General features: G+C 36.2%; 2 long non-coding RNA genes across 2 annotated transcripts; one reads left to right on the top strand and one right to left on the bottom strand.

The window, feature by feature from the left end:
* Positions 1-1,709: 1,709 nt before the first annotated feature.
* LOC128169884 (uncharacterized) lies at positions 1,710-4,925 on the bottom strand. Its single transcript, XR_008241621.1, has 3 exons — positions 4,788-4,925; positions 3,041-3,193; positions 1,710-2,712 (listed from the first exon to the last, which is right to left on the bottom strand). It is a non-coding gene; the product is annotated as an uncharacterized LOC128169884 (long non-coding RNA).
* A 228-nt stretch (positions 4,926-5,153) lies between these two features.
* On the top strand, positions 5,154-6,315 carry LOC128169883 (uncharacterized). The gene is made up of 4 exons (XR_008241620.1): positions 5,154-5,255; positions 5,691-5,780; positions 5,881-5,945; positions 6,163-6,315. It is a non-coding gene; the product is annotated as an uncharacterized LOC128169883 (long non-coding RNA).
* Positions 6,316-16,747: the final 10,432 nt, after the last annotated feature.

Raw genomic sequence — 16,747 nt, 5'->3', positions numbered from 1 at the left:
TACTTCTGCGGTGCCCTTGTCAAAATTGTCTAAATATGCAAGTACCCAAACATCTCATTCTGATGCAGAAAATACTGGATATCAAGAGGTGAGTATCAACACTTGTACCATTGATCAGTCTACTTTCACTGTTGACTCAATAGGTATACAGACTGACGAGTTAGAGGAGCAGGTATCTGAATTTACCTCAAACCTACCAATCATAGTTCATTGTGTTGAAGAAACACCCAAGGTCATGACCGTAGTACCGGTAAGTACTGAGACAAAGTCTGAGGTAGAATCAGTTATGGAAGCGAATGAAGAACCTGAAAACGATGAATTGAACATTGAAGACAATTGCTGCATACAGGTATCATTTTTCATATAATCATGATAATATCCCCCCGCTAATTGTGACCGCATACATTTTACTGTGCTAGGGAATTCTTCTGGATCTGCATCGGTCGTGTGCAGTACAAACCGGGTGAGGGGATGTTGGCGTAAAAGGAACAAGTTATAAGGTTGAGGCGCGCTGTGGGCCGTAAGTTAAAAACGAAGGTTATGTATGCCGTATTTCCAAGGGTCCACCAATATGCAATTCCAGAGAAGTAAAACCAAGAGATGAAGGATTCCGTATTTATTATCAATCGAATTTTAAAGATGAACAATAACAAACAAATACGCGACACAGACGGAAGTGGCCGGTAACGCGTCATGCCTCCGAACTGCAGATTGACAAATACTATTCAGTATATATAAGAATCTAAACAATGAGTAAAAGGGACAATTTGATGACATCAAATGAATTGAGTGAAAGATTCACAAGTATTAGGTAATTAGATTAACTCAATGAGTCTTTGATGGCCAAGACATGAAAGGCATATAATTACGCAATGTTGTTTCAAGAGATTAGCAGTTCTTGGGAGAAACATCTGTCTGATTTGTAATAATTAAGGAATTTCCACCTAGTAATCGGAGAAATTTTCACCTAGTGATCGGAAGACGAATTTCCACCTAGTAATCGGAGAAATTTTCACCTAGTAATCGGAACAAGAATTTCTACCTAATGATCGGAAGAAGGATTTCCACCTAGTAATCCCAAGAAGAATTTCCACCTAGTAATCATATACCTTTAACCGATTTTAAAATCAATATGTTTTGATACCACGGCGCACGGTAATAGTGAAGAAAAAAATGACAAGATGACGCACACACAATGGAGAGAAATATCTTATCTTTATATCACCCCGAGTCTTTTTTGCTTTCCATCATACAATTTGAATCGGAACTTTATCACTTGACCTCTAAATGTTTCACATTTGTTTGGAAATCATAAGTTAGTTCCTCGACGTTATTTTATTTTTCACTGCATGTCTCGTCATTTACAGTAGAAAATACCTGAATGTCAGATTACGATGTTTATTTTTTGATTAAATATTTACAGAAATTCTACTCTGATGTTCAAAATACTTTAACCACAACCCCCACAAAATGTGTTAGGGTTAAACACAAATGTGCAAATAATTTTTGACTCATTGTTTCCACCATTGAGCATTTTCACAGTTTTTATCGACTTTTCACTGAGTTAAATTCTTACAGTTTATACTTTTCGTTGCGCCGTGACGTCCGGCGACGTCAATGTTATAGTCAATTTTAAAAAAGAACTATGTGTCTTTCGTTACTGATATCTGTCCACCGAATCTGTATATCCCGTCATTATTTGGTACACAGGGAAAAGTGGCTCGCATAATTTTCATGCGATTTCCTTTTCGCATGAAAATCATGCGCTAATCATGCGAAAATCAGACGAAAAGTTTCTCATGCAAATATCATGCGAATATGTTCGCATGATATTCGCATGAAATATGTACAATTTTCATGTGAATAATTTTTCGTACGTTTTTCATGCGATTAGATATTTGTGTCATATTCATATAAAATTCATGCAAAATTCACATGAAAATTGCATGTTTTTCATTTAAAAATTTAATTATGACAAATCAATTTATAACACTTCAAAAACATTCTTTCATTCATATGTTGACATACTAGTGTCTTTTTTGTTAACAAATTTGACATTAAGACAACTAAACAATTTCTACATGTGTTGGAATTAATACATGTATAAATAAAAATTAAAATGGAGTTTACATTTTATCAAAATATAAATGTTTTCAAAACTTTTAAAGTCTTTGTTTATGTAAACATGTAAAACTTTGCCATTACAATAGTCATTCACACCAACTGAGAGTTATATCTCTCTTCTTAGAAGGTCAGTAAACATTAAAATTTTATTACATGTGTAATACTGTGCTGATTGCATTGGTCTTTATTTAGGATACATACTTTAAGTCTTATGTTTTTGAGATACAATTTATTAGTTTGCGTGTACCAAACCTGTTGAACGCAGTAAGTGAATTACATATAGGAAAATTTCCAGTTATATATTTAAACATAAAATTAATTATTTCTATGCTAGACAATGAAAATTCACTGAAAATTGTTAACACTGTGATACAAGTTTTCCATGATTCCAAGTGATATTGCACAGATGACAGTATATTTCAAAAGAATCCAGGCCTTTGTGGTCTCAAGTTTCAGTGTGTACCAATGTTATTGGACTGATGTTGGTGTAATCACTCTGGTGTCTGTACATGTATCATGTGCCTTAATCCTTCCTTCTTCTGTAGCATGTCTCTTTATCCCTCTCCATATTTAAATATCTTTGTCAACCTTGTGTATATGCAAGACAAAAAATATAATTCATAATAAAACATGCAAACAAATGTACATGTATTGAGTACATGTATAACAGCGTAAAAGCACAAGATTTATACACTCAGATAAAATTTAAAAAAACAAAACAATCATAATGCATCTCATTCTCTGTATTGAAATAACTTACAGTATGTTTTATTGATCAAAAGCAAATGAGATCAAGAGGTATGTCCAACCTCTTTTATCAAATATATGTTAATCCATGTCTGATTTTATATACATGTAATTACAAACTTTAGAAATATTCAAAACGCAAGGCATATTTCACCGAATAAATACTTACATGGTATCATCATATGGACAGTTTGTTGTGCATGATTTCCCAAGTGATATACATGTATGTTATTGTTATAGCCAACATATATACAACATATACTGGAGCAGCATTCACCTATTCTTCTGTCTGTGTAACATTGCTTCGGATCTTAAAACAACCCTGTAGGGAAAAAATAAAATGTAATGAACATTTTCAAACTGCATATATATTCCTATAGATGGATTCACTGTGACAATATGCACAAAAATTATACATTTAGACCAGATCTAGGAGGGGTCAAGGGGATCCAGACCCCCTAAAAAACTCTTTAAATTTAAATTATAAAATTCATAAAAATATGGCTTACTCCCCCTCCCAACCTTGTTACTCAATCAATCACCTCCCCCCCCCCCCCCGGTCCGAATTTTTTTTTCTGGATCCGCGCTTGAAATCAGATTGTATGGTTGCAACCACATGTTTGAAATATATATCTGCAGATTTATTTCGTAATCATTACGGTTACACTGTGTTCATTCATTCTTGTATAAGAAATACACAATAGATAGAAATTTATCCGAAGCTCTTCGGAGAAAATTGACAAGACCCTCTGACAACCCGAATTTCCCCGTATATTGTATAATTAGAATTACAGTCAAGTCGTACCCAACCCGACTCGCACCCAAACCAACTCGTACTCAAATGGTAAGGTCGTACCCAAAACTATGTGGTTCACTCGTACCCAAATATTTGAGTACGACTTCACTAGTCAACTCGTACCCACGGTGAAAAAATATATTTATACTAAGAATATAAAATGAATGGCTTTTATTTGTATGTTGTTATGTTTTGTATATTATCGATAACATTAATATGCGAATTGTATAACAAATGTAAAATAATTTGTTATAAAAATCTAGTATACTATAGTTCTGTACTTGAATGTGGACGGATCAAACTTTAAGAATGATTATGAGCAGGTTAACTATCATCAATTAAAATTAAAATTAATTGCTTAATGTGATTCCGTTCAACCAATGAGTTTGTCAGCATAAAATAAACATGCTGCTCATAATTATAAGAAGAAACACACATTTTCATCACTTTTGGAAGATCAACATAGTTCGAGAGAGGTGTGTTTCCTGCAAGAAAACAGTAAGTAAATCACTAAGTTAGATATTGTTAAATAATAAAAGCATATTTTTTGAGTAATCAAATGAATTAAGCAACAGGCAAAGTTAATTTAAAGTTAAATAAAACATAAATTAAAAAAATAACATGAATGAAAACTATTGTATTTTATTTATATTTCCCCCATGCGCGGATCTAGAGGGGGGGTTGGGGGGGGGGTCCCGACCCCTCCTGGAAAATGAAAATTTATTAAATTTACATAGTAAAATTATCGCGAAAATATGCCTCGGACCCCCCCTGGCAAACACAATTATCCTTCGGACCCCCCCTGGAAAAATTTTCTGGATCCGCGCATGTCCCCCCATGGGTACGAGTTGACTAGTGAAGTCGTTCTCAAATATTTGGGTACGAGTGAACCACATACTTTTGGGTACGACCTGACCATTTGAGTACGAGTTGGTTTGGGTGCGAGTCGGGTTGGGTACGACTTCACTTGATTCCTATAATTACATGTAAGACCTGCATGTAAGTTTAATAATAACAGTAGATTTTTTAGTGTTTAAACACGTATCTGGAAACGTTAGTTAACATATAACATGTAAACATAGAATATGCATACACTTGAAACATCGTAGTTCTAGGGTACCTGCATGTTGACGATCCGCTCCTCTCCTATCCAGGATCACGAACTTTTCAATCGCTGAGTATATAATCGTACGATAGATCGGGCACATCTTGATGATGTTGATGTAAAGTTTCTGCTGGCTTGCATCACTGATCAGCCAGTGCCGATGTACATAACTTTGCAGCTAGAGAAAATTCAGTCTGTCTGCATATGAGTTATCGCGGGAGATAACTCGAACGGGATTTCGGAAACGAATAAAATGTTTGCAAGGGCTTACAAAAAGGATGCACATCGACCTGTAGCGCTTTAAATTATTAATGATAATTATTCTAATCATATCTAAATTACAAAATCTGATCTGATCTATTGATTTTTGGTATATTGCTCTATGTAAAATCAAACACCATCCTGACGGTTCTCAGTACCAAAAATTTACGCAATATGTGACGTCAGCGGGAACGAGACTCGAGTACAAAGTGAATGACAGAGGTAAGAAACATAGGCCTAAATGAAATTTTTATGTATTATCGGAAGATCTCTGCTTCCCGTTTTGATAAATAAAAACCATCATTCGAAATTTTTGCAAATTATTATAAAGAATTCGTTACAATTATTTATAACTGCATAATAAAGATGAAGTGCAGTGTATAGACCCCTTCACGATAACTGCGGAACTGCTCTCTAACAGGGCAAAATGATACACTTGCCGAAATTTCGGTAGGTAGATAATTAAATGACGTAAATGAAACGATTGACGTTACGTCATATTTCACCAAACCATGTCATTTTGCCCTGCAAAAGAGTAGTACCGCAGTTACCGTGAAGGGGTTAATTGTGATGATGAACAGAGCAAACTTTGCTTATATCCTTAGCGTAATGTTATGGGCTTATGCAATAAAATATCTGATATCTTTTTCATTGAAGCATGACAAAAACATCCCTACACGGATATGGAGATGATACTATTTGGATGGAGGTGTGAACATGATGACATGCCTGTTGGCTGTATAAAAGGTGAGGATAAATCAAAGTACTAAATATACTGAGATTCTATACTCGAGCCAATCCAAAGCCTGAAAATTGTTCATTACATATGCCCGTTTTCTTCGAAAAGTCAAAAGAAGAGAAGAAAAGATCCTTCCATATTTTTCCAGAGTGTCTTTCCGCCATTAATAGCAGGTTCGTAATTGAGTAAGCACAACAACTTACATACATGTACATGAAGTTTTGTTAAGAATTTGTGTAGGAGATGTGAAAAATATTAAATAAGAAATCCATTAATGAATATCAAGATTACAATAGCTGTATTACTTATATTACTTAATTATATCTAGATATTTATAAGATCAAACAGGAATGAAATCATTTAATAATTATACAGCAATAATATTTGCAGAGAACCTTAAGTTTGCACATGCAGATTTGCAAAGACTCTTTGGAAAAGATTTTAACAGCATGACAACCAACAACATTCCGGAAGAATTCATGGATACAGTGGTAAGTAATACTTCTACTATTTAAGAATTGTATGATAATTTGGATCAATGTCTAACATTGAAGCTCATTTAAGTGATTCAAACAACCGGCTTGAGCGAAAAGTTCATGTGCGGCACGTCTTTTAACCCCAAGGAACCCCAAGGAACCCCAAGGAAACCCCAAGAAACCCCAAGGAAACCCCAAGGAACCCCAATTATAGAATTTAATAATTATTAATACCCTAGGGGGTCTCATTAGAGTGCAAGGGTCACCCCTCAGTACCCCAAGGATACCCCATGGATACCCCAAGGAACCCCAAAGATGCCGAAATAATACAGATTTATAACTCTTGATGCACCATAGAACCCAAAGAAACCTCAAGGATACCCTAAAAATAAAAAATTTAAACTCTTGGTACCCCTGGGGACTCATTAGTATCCAAGACCCACCTCTAAGAACCCCAGGGAATCCCATGGATATCCAAGGAACTCCAAGGATACCCTAATAATACAGATTTATAACTTCTGATACACCATAGAACCCAAAGGATACCATAATAATACAAAATTAAAACTCTTGATACCCCTGGGGACTCACTGACTTTCCAGACACACCTGTAAGAACCACAGGGATATCCCAAGGAACTCCAAGAATACCCCAATAATACAGAATCATAATTCTTGATACACCATAGAACCCCAAAGATATCTCAAGGAACCCCAAAATTACCCCAAGGATACCCTAATAATACAAATTTAAAATTCTTGATACCCCTTGGGACTCATTGTTATCCCTTACACATCCTACAGATACTTCAAGGAACTCCAAGGATACCAGTACACCAGTAATTTAAATTTTATAATTTTTGATATCCCAAGGAACCCTAAGGATACCCTAATAACACAATTTTATATCTCTTGATACACCTTGGGGTCTTTTTGATATCCCAAACACCACAAGGTATCCCACGGAACCCCATGGATACCCCATGGAACTTAAAGGATACCCTTTTAATACAGATTCATAAAAGTTGATACCCCATAGAACCCAATGGAACCCCAAGGGGACTCATTGGTATCCCAGACTTACCTCTAAAAAGCCTAGGGAACCCCACGGAAATCCCAAGAAACTCTAAAAGATACCCTAATAAAACAGACTTATAAATCTTAATACACCATAGAAAAGGATACCCTAATAATACAAATTTAAAACACTTGATAGGTCATCACTAGGTATCCGAAGGAACCCTATGGAACTCCAATGATGCATCCATACATTTATGACCTTTAATACACCAGGGCACTTAGTGTATACCATTAATACTCTGTGTAATTTGGTTCAATTGGAGACCATAATACATCATATGCTTTATATGCATTGTTTTTCAATGCCTATTTGTGACGACTTTATTTCCCAAATAACCTAAGATAAACTCATCTATGGTGACTTACTTTTGCGATCAACCTTAATCTACAACTGTGTTGTTCTAACACCTATAGGGCAAGAACTGATTCTTAGCAAGAAATATTTGTGAGGATGAGGTTCCCGGGACCTCTTGAAAAATTCTTTCCCGCAAGTAAAAGTTAATTGCTTTCCAGTATTTGATAAACACACATGAAAAAAATGACATTCTCAAAAAAATGTCAACCCGAAGAACCTTAAATATACTCTAATGTACTCGAACAACACTCCAATTGTATGGTATTTACATGTACCTAGTATTACCTAAATTGATAAACTAAAACAAAATGCATTGATTATTTGAATGACTCCTTTTAGGCAAAAGGAACAACTAGCTCTCGGTCTTTATACACAAGTTATTTACTGATGATATCTGTTTAAGCTTAAATAATAAGCTTAAAATGGTTGATATAAATCAATGTGGTTTTTTTTAATCCTTATTTTTAGTTTTGTATGTAAAGTTCCACTATGTAAGGGGGGGGGGTATATTTTTTTCGCACAGTAAACAGCACTCCTTGCACACGCTTTTCACCGCTGCAACCCGAGTTCGATCCCCGTGATCGACAGTGGTTGTATGTGATAGGGTATAGCGGTCGCCCGCTTGGACATATCACCAGTGAAATGACATCCATTCCACTTTTGATAACTTTTAGCATATATTTTCATAGTCTACTTTATTTTACTTTATTCTTATTTTATATGTTCCCATACTTAGCAATTCCTTATTGACATCTAAAGCATTCCTTATTATTTATTTCTAAAGGTTGTCCAAGCTGTTGTTTATTTCTTAATCCCCTAGAATATTTAGTGATTTCACAGTAATTGTTAATCCTTATTGTCAGTGACACTGCTCATGGCACTGGGCACTCATAGGTGTTAGTTAGGGTAAACAAAACCACTTTGACTTCTTCACATCAAAGGGATGACACTGATAACTTAATTATTTGATTAACCCTAAGTGACAACTTGACCTTAGGCAATTCATAGAGAAATGATTTCTTGTACATTAGTTCTTTTAGAGAACAGAGTTAGCTTTGAGACTTCGGACTGAAAGGATGTAAGGCAAAGCTAGGAAATCATGTAGAGTGTTAGGAGACAAATTTCTAATTCACCTGTTTAGGCCCCTTTTTCTAAATTACAGATAGGAACAAGACTTGCTCATTAATGTTGTTACCTGCGTGTGTAGATTGGATTATTTAACATTCAATCTTTAATAAACATTTCTCATATCCTGCCATTTGGACTTTGTGTATTCTTAATTTACTTATTCCCCTTGAGCTTAATTCCCCAAATGAACGTGCACCATCGCCTAGTTATGTACCAGACATCCGGGCGTGGTCACAGAGTGGTCGAGAATCCGGTTCGAATCTTATGGAATTCCTCTCACTGAAGTAAACATTCCGGGACTTTTTGGATTTCTGCAGGATTTCTGTGCTGTCAAAAACTGTGATTTGTGACTCTAACATTCTTATGAAAAGGAAAGAAGACCAATCCATACAGAGACAGTGTGCCAGTTCCTGTTGGTGAGTACAGCCACTTTTATCACATGTGACACAGTTTAGATAACTTTCTATTGTTATTATTTCTGACATTTATAGATTGATTATTGTTTAGCTGTTTTTATCACTGATAATGGCTCCCTCACTTGAAATCCCATCAATGTCCCAACATACTTCCAATCCCAACAACTTTTTGGCTACTATTTCAGCTGCAATTACCAATAAGAACAAAATTCAAATCAAGCTCTCTAACTTTCATACCAATGCCCTTGTTGATACCGGTGCTAATATTTCTGTTGTTTGCAACAAATTTTTGAGGAAACTTTTCAAAAATCCCCATATTTACAAATCAAATCTCTCAGCTGTTACAGGTGTTTGCAACACATCCCATGCTATTCTTGGTCAAACAGATCTTGAAATAGATATCAATGGTTTAAAAATGCCCCATACCTTTCATATTTTGGAAAATTCGCCCCACACTATCATTTTAGGCCAAGACTTTCTAGAGCAAACAACGCTGTAATAGATCTTACCCATAAATATGTGTCTTTTCATAATGAAACAACCATTGCCTCCATTTCAACACCTGATATCCAACATGACAACCAGAAACATGTTTCTCTTGCTCGAACACAATCAGATATTCTGTTACAACCTCTTTCAGAAAGCACACTTTCACTCTTTGTCTCCAACATACCTCATGGTTCACAAGTCTTCCTTGAACCAGTTAACCTTCTCACAAACAAGAATCTGGTTGGAAGCAAATGCATTGCTACATGTATAAACAACACACTTCCTTATAGGATACTAAATCCTCTGAACAAATCAGTACCATTGAAAGCAAATTCTGTTGTTTCTAAAGTGTTCAACATAGACAACCAGTCAGTCTAAGGCTTCTACTACAGATCATATATCTATCGCCAAAACCCTGCAAGTCCATATTGAAGAACAAAATCTTTCTACTGCTCAAATTCAACAACTCCAAGATCTGATTGGACGAAACAGAGATGTATTTGCCAAAGATGCCACCGAACTTGGCAAAACAAACCTTCACACACACTCTATCATCACCTACACTGACAAGCCAGTCCGCACCCCAAGATATTCCCAGAATCCAAAGATGCGTCAGGAGACAGAACGTCAGATTCAAGAAATGTTGAAAAATGATGTCATTGAGGAATCAACTTCTCCTTACCAAAGTCCAGTCGTTATGGTTAAAAAGTCTAATGGACAATACAGATTTGCAGTAGATTACAGGAAACTGAATTCCATCACAGAGCTTGTTTCCTTTCCAATTCCAAAATTAGATGAAATTTTTGACACAATAGCTGATTCTAAATCCAAAATTTTCAGTGTCTTAGACTTAGCTAGTGGATTCTGGCAAGTGCCCTTGGATGAGAAAACAAAGCACAAAACTGCATTTATCACACATCAAGGTCTTTACCAGTTCAAACGACTTCCTTTTGGCTTAACAAATGCTCCAACAAGTTACCAGATGCTGATGACAAAAGTTTTACAGGAACTAAATTGGAAAATTGCTCTTATCTACATTGATGACATCTTGGTCTTTTCTAAAAGTTTTGCTGAACATTTACAGCATTTAGATCTTATCTTTCAAAAACTTCGTAAAGCCAATCTTACTCTCGAGCCAACAAAATGCCACTTTGCTGCCCAAGAAGTAAAATACCTTGGACACATCATTTCTGAGAAAGGAGTTGAAGTAGACAGAGCTAAGATTGCTGCAGTGGCTGACTTCCCACAACCTCGAAACTCTAAACATGTCCGCAGCTTCCTTGGGATGTGCAACTATTACAGGAAATTCATCAAAGACTACAGCAAAATCTGTGCTCCCTTATTGAATCTTCTTAAGAAAAATATCAAATTCCAGTGGAAACCAGAACACACTGATGCTTTCAACCTTCTGAAGAGAAAATTAACTTCAGCACCCACCCTTGCCTTTCCTGATTTTAGCAAACCATTTGTATTGTCTGTTGATGCTTCTGATGCTGCTATTGGATACGTCTTGGGACAAATAAACCCACAAGGACTTGAGAATGTTATCGCATATGGAGGACGTGCACTCAGGGATCAAGAAAAACGATGGCATATAAACCATAAAGAGGGACTTGCTTTGATTGAAGCCATCAAAAACTTCAAAGCCTACCTTACCAGTGCTGAATTCACAGTCTTCACTGACAACATCACAGTTCGTTGGTTGGATACCAACAAAGATGCATTAGGCAGACTAGGACGCTGGGCTCTATTCCTTCAGCAGTACAAATTTAAAATACAGCATCGCCCAGGAACTAGGAACCAGAATGCCGACTGTCTGTCCCGTCGTGAATATCCACCTTCAGACCAACCATGTTCTCCATCAGATGATGATTTGCCAGCCATTGGATCCATTGAAGCTTCCATGAAAGAGTTCATTGCCACAACCTTTGAATATCCAGAAGACAATCAACCAAGGAAACCCGAAATTCTTGCCCTAAATACAGCCGATCAACATGATGATCATATTTCAGACAATCCAACCCTCCAGCATCTGCAAGAAAATTGTCCAGACTTTCAGGCAATTATCGATTACAAAAGAACAGAAAATTTGCCGCAAAATGTTAAGCAAGCTACTGCAATAGTTGCAAAATCCTTCCACTATGAAATTATTAATGGACTTCTTTTCCACTTTTACAAAGAATGTGCTAGGAACCAATCTCCTGATCAATGTCTTATAAGACAACTTTGCATTCCTGCACCCCTCCGGAATGATATTCTTCTCTCATATCATGACTGTATTGCTGGTGGCGGACACCAAGGACATGAACGTACGTATGCTGCTATCCGCGCCAAATACTACTGGCCAAATATGTATTCAGACATTGAACAATACATCAAAACTTGCGAAAAGTGTCAACAGTCCAAAAACTCTAAACATCAGAAGCCAGTCCCTTTGAGACCACTCCCTATTGAGGACATTTTCAGCAGATGGCACATGGATTTCCTGGAATTACCCATAACACCAAACAAAGACAGGTACCTTCTCTTAGTTGTTGACAGCTTTTCAAAATGGTGCGAGGCCTTTCCTTTGAAATCTATGGAAGCCACTGAGGTTTCCAGAGTACTCTTCGCTGAGATATTTGCGAGATATGGAGCACCAAGGACACTTATTTCAGACCGGGGACAAAATTTCATGTCGAAATTAGTCCAAGCCCTCTGTGAACTTTTTGAAGTAACAAGACACTATACAAGTGCTTACCACCCACAAACAAATGCTGCTTGTGAAAGGATGAACTCATTTATCAGCCAAACACTAAGATCATACTGTAACAAGGACCAATCTGACTGGGTGAAGTTTATTCCAGCTGTCCTTATGGCATACAGATCTACACCTGCCACACAATCAACAATGTTTTCACCATTCCACTTGTTGTTTGGACAGAAGATGCGCCTTCCTGTTGATGTTGCTCTAACCCCAAAACCATCCATGGCACAGGAACCCAAATTACATCTGATGCGTGTTCTGGAACAACTTAAAATATGCAGAGAAGTTGCTGCTGAAAACATGCGACAACATCAACAGAAGTACACTCAGCAGCATGATAAACGTGCACAAGAACCAGACTTCATGGTTGGCTCCGCAGTATGGCTCTACTGCAGCCATGTTCCTAAAGGAAAATCTCCCAAACTTTTACAAAAATGGGTTGGTCCATATTCAGTAATTTACCAGGGACCAAACCATACTTTTAAACTCCGAAGAGATTCAGACCACAGAATTCTGAAGAGTCTCGTCCATGCCAAAAGACTAAAAACCTACCATAGTCCTGATGAGAGACCTCACTATTTCTTACCGGAATATCAAGATGTCGTACTCAATCCTGAAGAATTGGACAACCAAGAAACTGAGGAAATTCCTCCTCCAAATGCTGACCAGCATCAAGCTGATGCTGATCAACTTCCGGCTGATGATGAAAATCAGCTTCTCCATGAAGATGATGCTGAAGAGGATAATGAGGATGATGATGACCAAAGCATCAGAAATGCAGCTCATGATCACCAACATCAAAATCCTCCACCTGAACCATCATCTTCTAAACCAAAGAATCAAACCAAAACTCAAAACAAACACAAAAGAAATTCAGAATGTGAAAAACCAAACGAAAACCAATCAAAACCATTTTCTATGGACCAAATAGACAAAATCCTTGAATACAGCCTTTACCAAGGGAAGCCAATTTACAAAATCAAATTCAAAGGTGCAGCTCAAACTTCATGGCAAGACGGAACCCAAATCCCAAAAACATTAAAGGACACCTTCCATTCCCTCTATAATGCCAAGGGAAAGAAAAGGAAGCAACCCAACAAAAAGCATTTTAACAAACAGGAATCTGTACAAGCCCTTTCACTCCCTCCCAAGAGTCAACAACAAATCTACCATGCTTCCATTGACCGCAGAGGCACAGATATCATGTTTTATCTCGAAAATCATGATGGATCTACTACAAATGCAAAGTACGCTCATGAGGTTCCAAGCCATTTGTTTAAGCCTTTCTTCAAAAAACTTGAACAAGAAATCAGTGACTGTAAATCAGGGAAAGGATGCGAGGTCATAAACAGGAACAGCACCCAATACTTTCCTGTATCCAGAGTCCTCTTCCTCAAACACAGACCAACACTTTTCATGCATCATCTTACTCCTTCAAAAGCCAGGCTCTTGAAAAATTGTCACTCTTCTCCAGAAGGCATTTTAGCATTCAAAACAAAACTCTATGATCATGTCAAACTCTTCCATACAAATGCAGACCTCTAAATTTCTCAGCTTAATACAATTTAATCTTTCAAAAAAAAAAAAAATTTAAAATCACTCTATTATATTTTCCCAATTAGGTCATCTGATATTTATTCTGTGTCCTGTACATAGTGCTAGGTAGTGTGACTGCGCAGCGCACTATCATCAAATTCCAAGGACCCAGGATAAATATACACAACTCAAATTTATTTTATTTTTTTGACAATATTTTAAAATAATTTCCCTTCTGTTTTTCTTTAAAGATTCTGAATTTTGTTTAATTTACTGAATAGCATTAGAACGCCTGTAAGTTATGAACCAATGTAAATGTCTTATTTTTTTATCTTAAAAAATAATTTTATCAGTAGAAATTCAGGTAAAAATTTTCAAGAAAAAAGCTAGGGCAGAACAAATTAGACCCGGCCTCGTTAAGCCTATTGCATAAAAAATAGATGAACAGTGAGCATGTTACCTTAACGAAAACTAAATAAAGCATATATAAAAGACCACGATAAAGATATTGTACATATGAATGATCAAAAATGCATACTGTTTGTAAAAAAGTATTTTATCACAATTCATTGATATATTCAGAGTTGATTGTACTGGCAGATCCGGGGGTGGGGGGGGTGGGGGGGGGGTTCCAGGGGTCGAAACCCCCTCTTTCTCTGGGACATATGCCTTTTTTTGAAAACGTTCAATGCCTATTTAAAGGCAATTTTTCCTATTTATAATAGAAATACTGTAATTATCTCAAATAATGCCTTTAAAATTGCTTATTTAAAGAATTTCGTAATGTTTTGTTTCCAAGAATCGGAAATTCTGTGTAAGGAGTTAACCATTATGAAAATGCACAACTTTTCAAAAATTTTCTAAATATGATCGCATCAGTACTAGTGCCGGATGATGTCAGCGCACTCATTACAGAGGTCACATCAAGTTCCCTGGGACGACAATTTCTTTTGCCATTGTATTACACACGTACCATCACGTTTCAGCAGATAAATTATTCCCATTCTTTAGTCATATCCTATCATTTAGACCTTTATTTAAGAAGGCAATCGATAGAAATCAAAATTGATAAATAGTTCAGAATTTAAAAACATAAAAAAATATCAAAAACATAAAAAAAATACCAAAATATCCATTTTTATAATAGTTTGTCGCAATTAGTCTGAGTTATTTTATGTTTCTTAGTGTTTTTTTTTCTATCAAGCATAGACGCAATTTCTTATTGCTGGAAACTTAGGTTTCTTAAGGCTAGATATTATGCAACTCTTCCTTACCTTAACCAAAACGGCAAAACGCTCAATAATGCAGTGCACTCTGATGTTGAAATAGATAGTGATGAGATAAATGTTTATTAAATACAGTTGAATACGCACTGAAAACGTTCAAAAAGTCCTTGTTTATTGACAAATGACGAATTTTGAACATATTGATTTTCATCAAATGGATCCCCCCTTTTTCCAAATTGCTGGATCCGTCTCTGGATTTGGGTGACTGAAAACGATATAATCAAGGGTCGGGGATATATCTTTACTCAACGTATTGATAGTATTGCCTACACTCAAGGCAGCCAAGACACATCAGGATACCCGTCGTAGACTGATTTTTAAAGTAGTCCAACCTACAGCCCCTTTCGGTGTTCCCCTGTGGTGTAGTAGATACACTGTGTCTGCAATCGATGTACAAAAGTCATACAACAGGCCCTATGTAGGAACCCTTGTGGTATACACATACTTGTGTTCCGATGCATAAAGTAGGTCAGAGGATTTGAACCCTACCCCGCTATGCACTGATGCATTAAGTTATTCATAAGACGCATATTACTCGCATTGTCAACATCTTCTATCAAGGTCACGAAGAGGTGTTTCATTGTCCTCCTTTATGGATTGTCAGGGAACAAGAGCCCCCTAACTACCAACACACAAACATTTGCAACGTAAATTATTGCACCATATTCACAGGCCCATAATGTATACATCTACCCATTTGATGTAATATAAAACAGGCACACATGTACACACACAGATTCTCTTCAGATCTAACGATAAGGACCTGTAATATTATTATATTTGTAGTAACTGTTAAGTTTTGCATGGTCACAAGCCTCACAGTTGCTTCCTTTAATTGATGTTACATTCATGCACTGGTAAAGAGAGCTTTCTGCAACCATATTGTAGACAAATCAGCTCTTACCGAATTACATACAATATAATTCAACTTTTCACATGAAAACAAAAACTAACACTGGTAGCGTAAACACATATAAACCTGTATACTATATATGCATACATTGTAACATATTTAAATGTATATTGTATTAGTATAGCGTCGCCGGTGAATTTTTCTGAATATTAATTATTTATAATTATTCATAAGTTTTGGATATGTTGTTTACACAGTGATTCACACATATAACTGGTTACGTTGGTCAAATATTACATGTAATTTCTTTGAAACATTTGCATTAATAGTTTTATGTAAACTAAAAGTCAAATGTGTAATATCAACGATAAATTGTGATAAAATTTTACAGTGTTTATTTTTTATGGCGTGCTATCAGAGTTCACGTGTTTAAGTACGTGGCAATATAGTGGGGATGTTTTCAAATCAGATCAATTCACCCACATACATTTGATAAAAACTAAATGCATGGTTATGGTATCCGTGAAGCCATCTACGAAGTAATATTCATTGCTCCTGAACGGGAGTTCAGGCCCTAGGGTAGGGCCAATAAAGCAAAATATATGTAAAGT

This window comes from Crassostrea angulata, unplaced genomic scaffold (genome assembly GCF_025612915.1).
Source record: "Crassostrea angulata isolate pt1a10 unplaced genomic scaffold, ASM2561291v2 HiC_scaffold_247, whole genome shotgun sequence".
In the NCBI taxonomy this organism is placed as follows: domain Eukaryota; kingdom Metazoa; phylum Mollusca; class Bivalvia; order Ostreida; family Ostreidae; genus Magallana; species Magallana angulata.
Note: the sequence above shows the minus strand (reverse complement) of the source record. Positions and strands in the feature narration are given on the sequence as shown.